Below are 16,238 nucleotides of genomic sequence, written 5' to 3' on the forward strand. Positions count from 1 at the left end.
TGAAGGAAGTAAAACCAACTGAAGCAAACCCAAGTCCGCCTCTGAGATGGAACCCCTGCCACCACTACCCCAAAAACAGAAACTGAAATGCTTCTGGCGACACTTCTGTCCATTTGCTTGGTAACAAGCTGCTTCAGCTTTGTCGTAACCTTGAGGAATCTAGATAACGGCATTTTTTTTTTCTTAAATTCAAGCTCCCTGGTAATGAGTCCTGCTCCTGGGTGTAACAACTGAGACACAGTGTCCAGTGTTCAAAATACTCTGTTCTGGCCCGAGCACTGCACTGAGTGGAGGGCCTGGGCTGTGCACTCCGGGCATTCGCTTAAAATGCTGGCCTGGGGCCACAGATGCCTGACCTGACCCCTGAAGGGCCGCACTATCTGGAACGGCCCCGAGTGGCCGACAAGACCACGCCCAGGCAAAGGCTGGCTCCAAGGAAGGGGGCACTCGGCTCCTGTAAAAACCACCAGCACCAGGTGCCCACCACGAGGGACGAGCCTGACTGGAGAAAACACGTAGGGGGGCAAATTCACTGCTGTCCACACAGTTCACTCCAAGTTGACTGAGCTGGAGGTTCCAGAATTTCCCAGGACTTAGTTCTACCAGCTGGCCAAAGGCATTTTACTAGTCCCCACCCAGAATGGAGAAGAGAACTCCCTTCTGTGTTGAAGTTCATTAACAGCTGGCCTCGAGCAAGGGAAGATCGCCTCTGCCACCTTCGGGGTCAGACTAGGGACCCCCACTGCTCCACCAAGACAGAGGTCAGGTCAACAGGTCCTGCAAGGACATTTCGTGACTTTAGTCCCGTTCCCATAGTCTCCGTGCAAAGCTGGCTAGGGGTCCCGCCGGATACGTGACATCCAGGCCACCATGCTCCACGTGGAGAAAGGGGACAGGGGCACTCGACCCACCCAAAACACCTGCAGACGCCCACGGAGCCGAGAGGGCCTCCAGGTGCTCACCCGCCCCGGACATTCAGACAACTCGCTCCCGGACCCGGAATCCTCACTTGCTAAGCCAGCCCGGTGAAGCGGGTCTCCGAAAAGCACCCGGAACTACAGCTAAGGGGGGAAAAATCCCCGCGAAAAACCCCCAGAACACCTCCTTGCAATTATGCAAAGCCATGGGAAGGATGAAGTCATCCTGAGCCAAGTCGAGGTAAGGGGGCGACAGCCCTGTTGGGGCAGAAGTGGGGGGGAGAGGGGCAGACAAGCCCTGTCCACCCCTCACACATTTCAGAGAAGACGGTCCCTCGGCTTAAAGGAGCCGGCGTATTAATCCTCACTGGCTAAATGCCATCTTCTCGCTTCACCTGACTCCAACCTCACTCTGCTTTATTTAATTCAAAACAGCTGATTTCAGAGGTGTTCATCCTCATTTTTCATTCTAGTCCACATCTTTCCAAAAGCTGACTATTAAGAGCGGTGAAAGGCCTTTCTGTGTTGAAAACATCTTTTATGTGTTGAAAGTGGATGAAAGCCATGCATTTTGACTCCTGGAAAATAAAAAAAAATAAATAAATAAAAAATTTTTTTAAAAAGCACTTCTTTTTATTTCTACGGATATTTCAAAAATGACATTTACTGAATGCTATGCCTATAATATGCGAGGCACTGCGGGAGGTGCGGGAGCGTCAGAGCCCTGCACAGCCCCTGCGCTGCTGAAGGCCTACAAGAGGCGCCAAACGAGGACCCAGGCGACCGACACCGGGTGCAATGAGAGCAGAAACCCGGGGCAGGCCCGGGGGGCCCGGGGGCTTTAGAGGAGGGCAGATTCTGTCTGCTGGAGGGGATCGGAAGGGCTCCGGTCAAACAGAAACAGGAACTGGAGCTGGGCAGGGCTTGAGAGGCTGGGGGAGAAGGACGGGAGAGGGTGCTCCTGGGAGAAGACAGAGGCATGACCGAGGAGGGCCGGTTCAAAGGCCCAGGGGCCTGGTACAGCCCGCACGTGTGGGAGTCGAGGAGGTGGAGGTCAAGGAGGATGAGGCCTGAGCAGGGATCCCTGAGTTAATCTGGCTTCAGGAAAGCAGTTTCGGTTTGACACTGAAGAAGGGCCCAGAAAGAACGAACAGGAAAGCTCGTAAGCTGCTTCTCCCGGGGGGTCCGGAGGAGGCTTTTCCTCAAGGGCCCGAGCAACAGTGGCTACGGCAGCGTGACCGGCTGCCCCCCAGTCGTGGAAACTGGAGAAACGGTTGAACTTCATCTAACTGGGGCAACTTTTGAAGTCACTAACCACAAGGAGGAAGCATTCCCTTCGGGCCTGCAGGAAACAGATTGCATTGCTGCGTCTGTCCCGGCTCCGAGAGGCCCAGCCTTCTCAAGGCTTTCCTAAGACCCGTCTGCTCGGGCCATCCTTCTGTGAAGCCCGCCTCCTTCCCACATCCACGAGCCTTCTTGACGGGCCCATTTTTAGAGCCTTCAATTAGAGAATGGGAAACAGCGGCCTGGGTAAACAATTAAGGTCAGGGAGGAGAATGGATGGACACACAACTCTAATGAGGTAAACAAATTGCAACCGTGGAATAACATTCTGGTCATTACGTATCGTGACAACTTAAAGCTTACTGGTTACTTGCACGCTTCCTGCTGACCCAAGCTGTTTCTCACACGGCGGGGGGGAGAACACGGAGAAGGCGCCAGACTCAGGGTTGGAACTTAAATTATAAAATCCCTGCGGAAACACTGAGGACTCTCCCACTGTGCCACCTGCAGGTGCCCTAAGCCTCCTGAGTTCGAGCCCCACGCTGGGCATAGAGATTACTTAAATAAAATAAACTTTAAAAAAAGGTGGGGGGGAAGGAGAGAAAACGGAGAGGGAGGATTGTATCGCAATCCAAAGTGAGTCTGTTTTTAGTCCTTCTGAGCATGTGTGCGTGTGAATAAAAACGGGTGGGAGCACGTTGCTGCGAATGAGGTGCCATTTCTTGGTCCAGCAAGGGTGTAGGGTTAATAATAGCTCCTGTTTACAGAGCAGCTCCCTGCCGGCACCTCACATCTACCCCCTCGTTTTGTTTTTGTAACCACCCAGCCAAGAAGGTCTCGCCTCGTACAGGTGAGGGAGGTGAGGGTGTGCGGCCAGGCAACCAGTAACCGATGCAGGCAGGACTGGAAGCCGCGCCCCCCCCCTCCCAGCACAGCCAAGGCCCCTACGGTAAGGAGACGGCTGTTCTCGGCCGTTCCTGAAGCAGCTCTGAAGACAATCCCAGCACGTGCTTCCCATGTGTCACTCACTGGCAGCCTGGCTGGGAGCAGCTCCCAAAAGATCGCTGCGAAAGACAAAACTGGCGTTTCCTACAAAACCGGTGTCCTAGTAGAAAGCCTCAGCCAGCCCATAAATTCGGGCCTCTTGAAAACGTGTGAGTTCCAGGTTAATGTGGCAGACCAACACTTGCGTCATCTCTGCGCCCTCGGCAGCAGGAAGGTCTGAACTCACAGGACACAGAGGAGAGGGGAGGGAGCAAAAGGGAAGCCCCCGAACGTGAGGGGCTGGAAGGTGGCTGGACCAGCCACACCGCAGCCTCAAGAGAGCAGAGGAAGCTTACGGCCTGACCTCAAGATGGGACCCAATATGCAGTAAGGTCATCTGTTCCACAGAACTTGGACAGGGAGCGGCAGGGGCTTGGCAAGGTGGGGGCGCAAGGTGGGCAAAATGCCATTCAGAGGCGCAGGCGGACCCCTCCCCCACCTCAAGCAGCCTGGGACCTCCCCCCACCTCACCCCCATCAGCAGAAGACTGAAATTGCTCTCCGCCACATGCAGGGGGACTGAGTGAACATCCCAGGCCCTTCCCCGGCCTGGGCACTGGAAAACCAGCAATCAGCTGTCTCGCCCCCAACCTCCCCTCCCTGCAGGGAAACCAAGGGCCTCTTGCTAAAGAAACTGTCAGCTAAAAGAAAAGAGCCACAGACACTGACACATCAGGGACTCCCCCCCAAAAAACACCTGACTGATCTCTTACAGGGAAGGCCACCACCTGTCAACTGTCCCCAACCCTGCACCCCCTCCCCCCCCCACTCTATATAAGCATGCTGATGCCTTGCTCTTAAGTATGGACAGATGACAGAAATGTCACCAGGCATTTGACGAAACCTCTAACTGGGACCAAGACAAAGAGAAAAAAAAAAAAAGAAAAGAGACGAATCAACAGGAGAAAAGATAATAAAATTGGCCCAGTCACACAACTGGGTACCAACATCAGAGAAAATAGAGACCACATTTCCTGCAACATCACAGATGAATCTCCGTGACACGATAGTCAAAAAAGTAAGTGCCAGCAGTCGGCATGCCAAATGATACCATTTTTACAGAGCTCAAAACCAAGCAAGAGTAAATACCACAGCATATACACATTTGCGATAAACGACATTATTTTAAGGCTATGACATAATAGATACAGAACTGAGGACAGGGGTCGCCTGTCTGGATAAGGAGGCAGAGAAACAGGAGGGAGTCTCCCGGTGGATGCAAATTATTGGGGATGTTCTTGGGTTCAAGAGAGAGGAGGGGAGAGACGTTTGCGGATTTTAGTTACTACCCTTTGCGACCAAAATGTGTTCCATCCAACTGTTTACAGATATTAAATAAGACGGATTTTAAAAAGTAAAAAAATGAAGAGAAGTCAACGAAGACAAGAGAACTTTTAAAAGAAACCGTGGTGAATGCAGCCGGTGAGATCAAAAAGGACCCTTCGGGTAGGAACAAGAGTAGGGTGTAAGAATGTAACATTCAGAGAACAAGAAAGAAAACTCAGAAGTTACAACCATGACAGATAAAAGTACAGGAAGATTGGACGGTTGAACAGTTCTCCCAGATACATCAAAAAAGACAAAGACATGAAAAATGGAAGGGGAGGAAAATGGCCAGATTCAGCCACGAGGCCCAGCGCCTGCATAACGAGTTCTGGAGGACAGAGAACGAGACCCGCCCCAAGGAGAACCGTCACGATCCCGGAGAACAGGAGGCGAAGATCAGGGCTCTAAATGGTGTCACAGAGAAACGGCAAAGGATGGGAAACGAGACTGTCCTTGACCAGGGGAGCCACGTCTTTGACTTGCGAGGGTGGAGTTCTAGAATTCTATGCTCGGCAACAATCTTTATCAGGAAGCTACTGGAGGAGATTCCCCAAATGAGAGAAAGACAAAATCTCAGAATTCAGGAGACAGGGATCCAAAGCAGGAGGGGGAAAGGGTGGCCCAAGATGATGGGGAAGGGGACCAGGAGGAAAGTGGGGGGCCCTGTGCCAGGCAGCAGCCCGTCCCAGCAGGAGAAGGACAAGGGACCAGGAGGGGGCTCCCAAAGAAAAGATGAACCCCTACCTACCTGATGTTTTAAGAGATACGTGTTGCTGGAAAAGAGTTTGGGGGTAAATTAGACCTTGTACACAGAAACTCCTATTTCCATAGTCGTAGCTATCCAAATGCCCAATACTTGAAAATCGGTTGAGCAGAGAAACAGGGCCACTCTGCAGGGGCCCCATGGTGAGGCCTCCACCGCACCTGCCGGTCCCAGTCCCACGGCACCCCACCAGCAAGCAATGCCCACGCTGAAACCTGGGGACCAGGTGCAGAAGCCAGCTGCGTAGACAGAGAACAGTTCCAGGGTGCAGGTGCTGACGGTGGGGAGAGGTGGGCAGGGGGCCGGGGCTGGTCCTTTTCTCATACTGATAGAATCGGGGTAAAAACTGAAAATAAAGTGCTTTGAGAGAAAGAAAATCTGCAAAACCAATGACTACCGTTAGGCCGTTTTTATTTTAAAATGAAATACATTCAAAAGGACGGACAACCTTCTTTTTTTTTCTTTTTCTGGTTCCTTCAACAACTCCACACTGTGATAACCATAAGGATCACATGGAAGAGTGTTTATTCTGCCTTCACAACTGTTTTTCCTCCCAAGCTTCTCATCCCTTACCCTTTCCTTTTTTTTGTTTTTGTTTTTTTTTTATTTTACTTATTTTTAGGTAAAGTCTATGCCAGTGTGGGGCTCAAACTCACAACCCAAAAGATCACGGGTTGCACACTCCTCCAACTGAGCCAGTCAGGTCCCCTCCCTGACCATTTTCTTAAAACATTTTTAAGTGTTTATTTATCTATTTTGAGAGAGAGACAGAGTGAGCAAGGGAGGGGCAGAGAGACAGGGAGGGAGAGAATCCCAAGTTGGCTCCGCACCGTGAGCATGAAGCCCGATGTGGGGCTCGAACTCAGGAACCGTGAGAGCATGACCCGAGCTGAAACCAAGAGTCGGACGCTTCACGGACTGAGCCGCCCAGGCGCCCCCCCCCCCACACCCTGACCATTTTCTCAAGGCAGAACCTAGGAGCTCTGCTCCAACCTGGGCTGGAAATGTCAGGTGGAGGGGGCTCCCAGCCTCCCACTTCCCCAGAGGCTGCCGAGAGCTGCTGGGACCGAAAGCCCAGGAGGCCCTTCCTGTAGCCCCGGGCCCAGCCGGGCACCCGGGAGCACCTATGTCTCAGGGGAGCCTCGAGCCCCTACCAGGCACAGAATTCTTTTTCCTTATCATCCAAGATTTCTCCCCAGTAAACTTTCTGACTTTGCTCCTGAAATCCCTAGGGGCTGCTGCATGTTCTGTAAAATGATTTCACCATTTCCTCCAAATTTTGTCTTCCTCTTACATACCTAAAAGTCAGACCCAAGTGCGCTTTATAGGAACTGCCTACATTCAAAATCCAGGCAACAGTGCCAGTCCGTTAGAGATTACATGATCCAGGAGGGAGGGAACGCTAATATTAGCCACTCTGCCCCTCTCCCATCCCCCCACGGCGGCTCCCCTTCAGAAAAGGACAGGGCTGACTACATAACAGCCCAGATCTGCCGCCAAGGAAGAAACACCTACTTGGAAACAGCCTTCCAGATCCTGGCCAAGAAAACAAAACTCAGAGCCTGACACGTAAGTCACATGGCAAGCTGCTGGGTCCTGCTGGTCGCTGTCAGCAACCACCGGAGACAAAAAAAAGAAACAAAAGATGCCTTGCGCGTTGCTCTACACGCGCTCTCTTTTCTATCTGCTGTGCATTCGAGAAGCTGCTAGGATGGATTGTTCTCATCCTTCGAGGTAGGCACATTCCCCAGGCACACAGCCTCGCTGTACCGACACGGTCCCTTCTGAACAAAACTGGGCCCCCGGAGAGGCCCAGCAGGCCAAGGAAACAGGAGGAGAAAATTCAATCACTAGTCCCAACCGACACCGGAGAATCCTTTGGCCATCTGGATCTGAAAGGACTTCCACTTTCAAAGTCCTCCTCTCTGTAGGAAGTTCGCCACCAAATATTAAAGCCCAAGGTGCCAAGCACTGCATGACTCACGTTTTTCATTTGCCCGCTGAACGTCTGACGTGCAAGCTACTCACGCCCAGGAGCAGGCTTTTGCCTTAAAAATGCAATTATTCAAACTGAATTGGGTCTAATGTGGAAGCAGATATTTTTAATCTTCTAAGGCAGAACAGTCTTTGGGGAAAAAAGCGTAAAAGAAAAATACCAACGCCAGAACATCAGTACGTACCCGGTGAGCCAGACGGCCCAGGCATCCCTGCCGCCCTGATGACGGGACATCTCGGTCTGGGTTACTACCACTATTATTCTTTCAGAGAGGACAGTCTCTTCTGGTGAGCTGCCTCCCCCGTAATACCTTCCTTGACTTTTTCAGGCTACACCAACCGAGGATCGTGGATGAGGCACCGTCCTAAGCGGAGTCTTAACAAAACCCTTACGAAGTGAGAGTAGTTTTACTATCACCCTTGTACAGAGGAAGCAGGTTAAGGGCCCAAGGTCACACGGCTCATAAATGGAAGAACAAAGGTTCCAAGTCAGAAGGGTAGGCCGCCCAGGCCAGCGTGCCCTCAGCCGGCAGGGCAGGCAGCTGACGGCTTCTGGGCGCATCCAAAGGCAGGCCACCCAGACAACCCCACGTTCTCACACCGAGAGCCACCATTTCCAGATGACGGTACATCATGGGCCCGGCACGATGAGCGGAAGAAAGGCGCCCCAAAGTTCAACTTCCAAGTGAGTGTCTTCGGTCTCGGCCCCGACATTTGCTACAGCGCAGGAGAAAATACGCCTCCTCCACAGGGATGGTCGGCACAGGGGTCTAACCAGAACCTAACTTAATCACTTAGTGGCTCGGGCTAAGCATAATGAAGGTTAGTGCCGAAATCCGTCCCGCATCCGTACATTCCTCAACAGTCTGCATGCAGAAACTGCCCCCGCACGACACAGCCCGGGGCCTGCAATTCTTTTGTCTTTCTGGTCTTCTGCTCCCAAGTGGACAGCCAGTCCTACCTCGAGGACGTCCCTTGCCTTCTTCCGATTTGTTGTTTTAACGTGTTAGGACCTTGAGAAGCAGATGATCGATACTATTAGAAGCGTGTGTACAAGAGGAGCTGGGTGGAAGCGAGGCTTGGGAGGGGGCAAGAGAGGCGCCCTTGGAGAGCCATCCCCTGGCAGCTCAGCCCCCTGACTGCTACCTGTGTTCTGGAAAGCTCATCGGAGCAGATAAGGGAAGCGTCATTCTCTTAAAATATGAATTAAATAAAACCAACCCTCCCTTTTAAGGATCTAGCCCAGTGCTTCTCAAATTTTAATGTGTCTATGAATCACCTGGAGAATCTCATAAAAATGCAGATTCTGACTCAGGAGGTCTGGCTGGGGCCTGACATTCTGCACTTCTAACAAGCTCCCAGGGGATGCCCAAATGGGTTTGTGGACCTCTTTGAGTAGCGAGGGTCTACGCTAGAACAGCGCTGTCCAGCAGAAACGTAATAGACCCATTTTAACTGTTCTCGCAGTCAGCCCCAGGTCTAGCTAGCTGGCCTCCTCCATGCCGTCCCCCAGAATTCCTGGGTGTTAGCTGGGAAGTGATCAGAATTTTAGCTGTGCATGAATTTTAGTTGGATATTCAACCGCTGTCAATTCATAATCAGTCCATACTGTACCCTATTCCTATCATGAGAAACTTTTAAAAGGTACCAATACCCACCCCAAACTAGCAGAATCAGAATCCCTGAGGGTGGCCCATGCCCAGGGGGATCTGCGGCCCAGGACATCAGAGGCAGGTAGCCCCAGGAAAACAGGTGTGGCTGGAGAGAAGACCCCGAGGTTGCCTAAGGGGCCTCAGTGCACCCCCTCAAGCCCTCTACCCACCGAACTCAGTGACTGACAAGCTGTGGCCTAACTCTCCCCCCTCAGGGGCAAGGGATCAGCTAATACCCTGGGGCCCAGGCCGAGGGGATCAGGGGTCACCAGGAAAAACAGTCTGAAGGAGAGGAAACACTAGACAAAAGAAATCAACCAGCCCAGCAACCTGCACAGACGAAGCAGAGTTCATGGATCCGAACTGAAACGGATGCAGCCAAAACGAGCAGAGAGGAGAGAGACGGGCTGGTGTTAATAGGACAGAGATACTGACTTTAGAAACGGAGAGGAAAAAATAAATACGGGAGTGGGTCTTAATCATTTCAGGAATAATCTGGATTCTGAATTTCAGGAAAAGAAAATAGATGGCATAATTATAAAATCCAGCAGAGGGGAAAAAAAAAAAATCAACCCAATCAAACATTGCAAGGAAACATACCCTCCCGAAAATAATGGTAAAAAGAAAACATAAAATAATACTCCAGAAGTGCTAATATAATCACAATTACCCTAAATGTATGCCAGTTAAATTCACTAATCAAAGACAGACTCTCAACCTGGGTTTAAAAAACAAGATCCGGGGCGCCTGGGTGGCTCAGTAGGTTAAGTGTCCGACTTCAGCTCAGGTCATGATCTTGGAGTTTGTGGATTCAAGCTCCGCATCAGGCTCTGTGCTGACAGCTCAGAGCCTGGAGCCTGCTTTGGATTCTGTGTCTCCCTCTCTCTCTGCTCTTCCCCAACTCATGCTCTGTCTGTCTCTCTCTCTCTCTCTCTCTCTCTGTCTCTCTCAAAAATAAACATTAAAAAAATAAGAAATAAATTAAAAAACAAGATCCCACATCGTATATCTAAAATAAAACACATTTAAAGCAAAAGGATCTGGAAAGACTGAAAATCTGGACAGAAGAGAAAAAAGCTTTATCGGGCACACAGAAACTAAAAACAAAAGAATAAACAAAATTACTGTAGCATCAACACAAATAGAATGTAAGGTGGAAAAAACATCATAAAAGAGGAAGAAAGAGGCTGCACAGACACCAGGAAAAGAAACTGTTAATCAGGAAGATGTAAAGACCGTGCTCGTATGTGCATCTAACAATATAGCCTTAACATTCTATAATAAAACAGCTGTCAAAACTATGGGAAGAAAATTAGCAGAGGCGTAGAAGAATTAAGTACCACAGATAAGCTCAAAATAATACATGGAAAATTCTATCCTCAAACAAAAAACACATTACTTTTGAGCACATATGGAACATTCCAAGTGCAAATGCCATAGGGTCTCTTAAATATCTATTCCAAAGAAATCGGCATTCACGTGAACTATGCTCTCTGGCCATATGCAATCAAAACAGACATCAACAGAATAAAAAGTTTTTGTTTTGTTTTGTTCTTTGACAGAGAGAGCTCGTGAGCACGCATACGAGCAGGGGAGAGGGGCAGAGAGAGTGACAGAAACTCAAGCTGGCTCCACGTTTAGTGAGGAGTCAGACACGGGGTTCGATCCCACGACCCGGGGATGACGACCTGAGCCAAAATCAAGAGTGGGACACTCAACGGACTGAGCCAACCTGGCGCCCCCAAGAAGTTTTTGTTTGTTTGTTTTTTGTTTTTTTAATGTCAAAAATCCAGGGGCCCTGGCTGGCTCAGTTGGTAGAGCACGTGACTCCTAATCTCAAGGTTGTGAGTTCAAGCTCCACGTTGGGCGTGGAGCCCACGATCAATCAATAAAATAAATGTCAAAAATCTAGGAAAGACATTCAATTAACTAACCCTTGGGTTACAGGGGGAAATTACAAAACGAATACAAAATTACGAAGTGAATAAAAATGAAAGCATTAACTGTCAGTTTATGGAGCAGTGCTAAGGCAATTTTTAGAAGAAATATTACGGCTTTCAATACACTCATCAGAAAACGATAAAGAGGGGCGCCTGGGTGGCGCAGTCGGTTAAGCGTCCGACTTCAGCCAGGTCACGATCTCGCGGTCCGTGAGTTCGAGCCCCGCGTCAGGCTCTGGGCTGATGGCTCAGAGCCTGGAGCCTGTTTCCGATTCTGTGTCTCCCTCTCTCTCTGCCCCTCCCCCGTTCATGCTCTGTCTCTCTCTGTCCCAAAAATAAATAAACGTTGAAAAAAAAAAAAAAAATTTAAAAAAAAAGAAAACGATAAAGAATTTAAACTATTAAAAGCTGAACTTTCAAAAAAGACGTTTGGAAAAAAGAGTGCCCTCTAAGAGGAGTGAAATAAAGGAGAAAAATCAGTGGCGCAAAAGAAAAAAAAAAAAAGGACAAAGAGGGCAAGAAGGGCAAAAGGCAGGTTTCGTTTAAGAACTCGTAAGACAAACCAAACTCTACAGGAGACTGAAAAGAAGTCACAGATACGTTCAGAAATACAGAATCTAGAAAGAAAATGCGAAGCAGCTAGCACTAAAACAACAGATTTACACAAATCATGAAAATATTATGAACACTCATACAAGAATAAGTGTTAAAACCACGATGAAATGGACATATTTCTAGAAAGTTATAAAACGCCCAGACTGGTCTACAAAAGGAAGAGTCAGACTAATAAAGAGAGTGAGACGGTAAACGCCTGCTCGCCACACTCAGTCTCAGGACCCACGGTGGGACAGGGGGAGCACACTGAAGCTACAGGCGTTCCTCATCTTACAGAAATGATCCCAAAACAAGTTTAACCTATTTTACACGAGACCCGTATAGTTTCAATTCCAACTAGATAAGGGTAAGAAAAGTATAGGCCGATTTGATTGGGTAACACAGATGTCAAAACTATGCATCAAATCCAACCATATTTTAAAATTCAAGACACAGCTGGCCCCACAATGCACTGCATGATCTGGCCTCAAAGCATCCATCACTGTAATGCAATTTATCACATGCATGGACTAAGGGATCAAAATCGCATGGCCATGAATAGATTTTAAGAAAAAGTATTTGCTAAAGGTCAACACCTAATTATTATTTAAAAAAAAAAAAAAACTCTCAGAAAAGGAAGGGAAAGGGAATCAAGGTAATTGCTTAATCTGTTTCAGGCGTCTACCAAAAATTCCCTTGAGACCAGTAAAGAGCAGGCCACCATCACTAAACCACTATGCGACGGAGTCCTTGAGTTTCTGGCCAACAAAACAAGCCACGCTGGTTCAAGGAGTGGAAGGAAAGGGGTAAACAAAAGAGTCACTTTTTTTGCATATGATATTATCCCCAGGGAAAGGTAACAGAGTCAAGGTAATCAGTAAAACTAGAAAGAGACTCAGCAAGCCCGCCCGCCAGTTTCAAAATCGGCAAACAAAACCAGTTGTTTTTCTTCCATACCACAATCATCAATCAGAAGAAAAAAAAAATGTTTTTAAAGAAGACACTGGTCACAACACCACAAAAACTGTAAAGGACTAGAAATTAATTAAATAAAGATTTCACAAAACCTTTTTGGAGGAGGAAGACCTAAATAAATGGAGGAGTATCTTTGTTCAAGGATGGGACAACTTAAAAGGTCTTCATTTCCCCCCTGCCCCCAAATTAACCTGTAGATTTCATCCAAATGCAATAGAGACTCCAGCAGAACTTGAGGGGGAACCAGACAGATACATGCATCAAAGAACAATAGACCTTGAGTCGCCAAGGTGCTTTGAAAAAGAGCCAAAGAGGATAAATTCACGTGATCAGAAATTAAAACGCATATAAAGCCACCGTAAAATGGGGTGGTGCCAGTGCAAGAAGAAACAAATAGGGGGCAGAACAAAAGAATGACCCTAGAAGCATCCCCACGTGTACATGAGGCCCTGACGTACAAGAGACTCGGCTCCCAAAATCACAGGGTAGGAGACAAAACAACTGTTCAGCCATGTTGGAAAACCTGGCTACCTCTCTGTACAAAAACCATTTCCAACCTAAAGATCTAAACGAGGAAGACCAATGTTTGATAGTTATGTGACATAGCCATCAAAATACAAGTATCTGTGGGGCACCTGGCTGGCTCACTTGGTAGAGCATGAGACTCCTGATCTCAGGGTTATGAGTTCAAGCCCCACGTTGGGCATGAAGATTACTTAATAAACTTTAAAAGAGAAAAAAAAGACAGGGGGCCCGTTGGGTGGCTCGGTCGATTGGGCACCCAACTTCAGCTCAGGTGACGATCTCACTGTTCGTGGGTTTGAGCCCACAGTTCAGAGCCTGCGGCCTGCTTCGTTTGGATTCTGTGTCTCCCTCTCTCTCTGCCCCTCCCTGGCTTGTGCTCTGTCTCCCTCTCAAAAATGAAAACCAACCAAAAATGAATTAGAAAAGAATTCATTTTTAAAGAAGCATTAAAAAAAAAAAAAGTACATGATTATCTTCGTGATTCCGAATGGGGAAAGATGTTCTCAAGAGGGAAATCACACACCAAACATGAGGGGGAAAATCAGATAGACTGGAGTTCATCAAAATTAAGTTTTTTTACATATTGAAGGACACTACAGACAAATCAACAAAAGAGACTAGGAAAGATTATTTGCAACAGCAAAAACCAACAAAGGATTAGCATGCAAAACATACAAAGAACTCTTACAAATCAACAAAGAAAAAAGTAAATCATTAAAAAAAAAACAAAAAAAACCAAAATACTATATGACCAGACAATTTACAGAAGGGTAAATCTGAAAATCTCAGAAGTATAAAAGAGGTAGGTAACAAGTATGAACCTTACCGGTGATTAGAGAAGAATCACACAACGCTGAAGTACCACTTTAAAACCATCAGAATGGCAAAAAGTCTCCAGGAAGTGCTGACACGAACGTGGAGAGAGCAGTGGTGCCTCTGCTCTGGGAAGCAATCTGGCAGCACTTAGTGAAATTAACAGCCCTTTTCACTCTGGACTCAGCAACCCACTCCTGGACCAGCCATCATGCCCTGTGCGTTAAGGATGCCAGAGGCACTGGGGTATTAGAGACCACAACGTGGAGCCACCCCCACGGAAATGGACCCAGAAGCCGGGCGGTGCTAAGAACTGAACTTATGTCCCCCAAATTCATATGCTGAAGTCCTAGCCCTTGAAGTGATGACATCTGGAGGTGGGTCTTTCGAAGGTCATGAGGGTGGGGTCCCCACGATGGCATTAGCAACCTTGAAGAGACACCAGGGTGCTCCCTCACTCTCTCTCAGGCCCGTCTGTCGCCTGGAGGATACAGCAGTCTGAAAGCCAGGAAGAGGACGCTCACCAGGAATGCAATCTGCAGGCACCTTGACCTTGGACTTTCAGCCTCCAGAGCTGTGAGAAATAAAATGTGTGTTGTTTAAGCCGCCCAGTCTAGAGTATCTTGTTAGATCAGCCTGAGCGAACCAAGACAAGTGGATTCTTCAGATTGAATCCAATGCAGCTATCATGAAGGACGACCAAACTGTGTAGGGAGGAACATGGTCAGATCTCCAAACCAGTGACGAGTGAAAAGGAGGGAGAAAAGATGTACAGCACATCACCAGACAGGAGTTAAGCTACTTATACCTACAAAGCAGGGTGCCCAGTTCACAAGAATACAGCTGTGTAGAGGCACACCAAACACCAGCATAGGGCGGGAGGGCCAGCGTCTAGAAAGGGGGGTGGAGCCTAAAGGAAGAAAAACTTACTAAGATGAATCATGTGTGCTGTGAACTGATGAGTGATGAGGGTGAGACACACACACACATAATACCCCCAGAGGCAGACAGAAAACAGGGGTCTGGATTTTCCTGCCCATCTCGTACAAATCGGTGTTAAAACTCTTACACTTTGACTTAAGGATTTCAATGTTTAACACCATAAAACAATCGGCAGGATGTTCCTAAACTTTGAAAATTACAACGAGCTGAGTTGGTGACGGCCCTCCGTGTCAATTCCACACCTATCTGAATCGACAGACCCTCGCAGAACATGCACACACACACACACACAGCTGAAAAAGATTTGGTATTTTGCCTTAACTTCTGGAACCTGTCAATTTCATTCACAATTTACACCAGCTTCTAATTATACTTAACTGAATATTAACCATTCTAATTGCTTAATGCTTTATTGGCTCCATGCAAAGTATCGAGGGACATCTGGCTGGGCAAATGGGACCCTGCCTGCTGCTAGGAGAGACAGCTTGGAGCACACACTCCTCCTCATGCTCTCATGTCTACCCTCACCCAGAACCAGAGCATCTCAAAAGCAGGACTGGTAAGTCCACACCAGCAAAGCAGCCAAAAGAAACTTTCTACCATCTGGATTTTAACCGTAACACTCCTGTTTCCCATCACAGAAAGTTGGGGGCAGGGTGACTGCAAGACTGAGGGCCCAGGCCCCTTCCACATTCCTGCTCCGCGTCCCCTGCATTGCACACTGTCCTGCCCCCCAACCCCCACCGGCCCGCCAATGCTTAGATTGGTGGCAGCTGGCCCTGGAGCCTCTTTGCCCACAGGCACGTTCATGGGCTTTGTCCTGGCTCATCTCCTTTTATGAGAGAAGCAGCACTTTTCCAGCAGCAACCCTGACATCCCCTGCCTCTCTGGCCAGAACTAAGGGCAACCCCCACCACGCCTGGCCACAGGGAAGGCCCTGCCAGGACAGTTTATTTTTTTATTTTTTTAATTTATTATTTTTTTTTAACGTTTATTTATTTTTGAGACAGAGAGAGACACAGCATGAACGGGGTAGGGGTAGAGAGAGAGGGAGACACAGAGTCAGAAGCAAGCTCCAGGCTCTGAGCCATCAGCCCAGAGCCCGACGCGGGGCTCGAACTCGCGGACCGCGAGATCGTGACCTGAGCCGAAGTCGGACGCCTAGCCGACTGAGCCACCCAGGCGCCCCGCTGCCAGGACAGTTTAGACAAACATCTGGTTTCACCCCGGTGCGGGGAAGAGTGAGGAGGCAGGCGGGTGCAGAGGGGAGAGACCCCGGGTGGGCCACCAACAGCATCTGCCGTTAGCCAAACACACGGCCTGCTCACGCGTCCATCTGTCTCTCACGCTGGTTCCAAAGTGCGGCAGCTCCACCACGCAAGGAACCCGACGAGGCGGCCGGAGGGAGACCAGAGCAGGAAAAGGTGCAGCGGCCCAGGCATCAGATGAGCACCTGGAGAACAAACAGG

At 48.8% G+C, this 16,238-nt stretch overlaps 1 protein-coding gene and 1 non-coding gene across 15 annotated transcripts in view; one reads left to right on the top strand and one right to left on the bottom strand.

Annotated features, from left to right (window-relative positions):
• Positions 1–16,238, bottom strand: part of CUX1 (cut like homeobox 1) — a 377,703-nt gene that overhangs the window by 336,033 nt on the left and 25,432 nt on the right. The window lies entirely within an intron of this gene.
• On the top strand, positions 13,123–13,195 carry TRNAR-CCU. The gene has a single exon. It is a non-coding gene; the product is annotated as a tRNA-Arg (tRNA).

Source organism: Lynx canadensis, chromosome E3, assembly GCF_007474595.2.
Source record: "Lynx canadensis isolate LIC74 chromosome E3, mLynCan4.pri.v2, whole genome shotgun sequence".
In the NCBI taxonomy this organism is placed as follows: Eukaryota; Metazoa; Chordata; class Mammalia; order Carnivora; family Felidae; genus Lynx; species Lynx canadensis.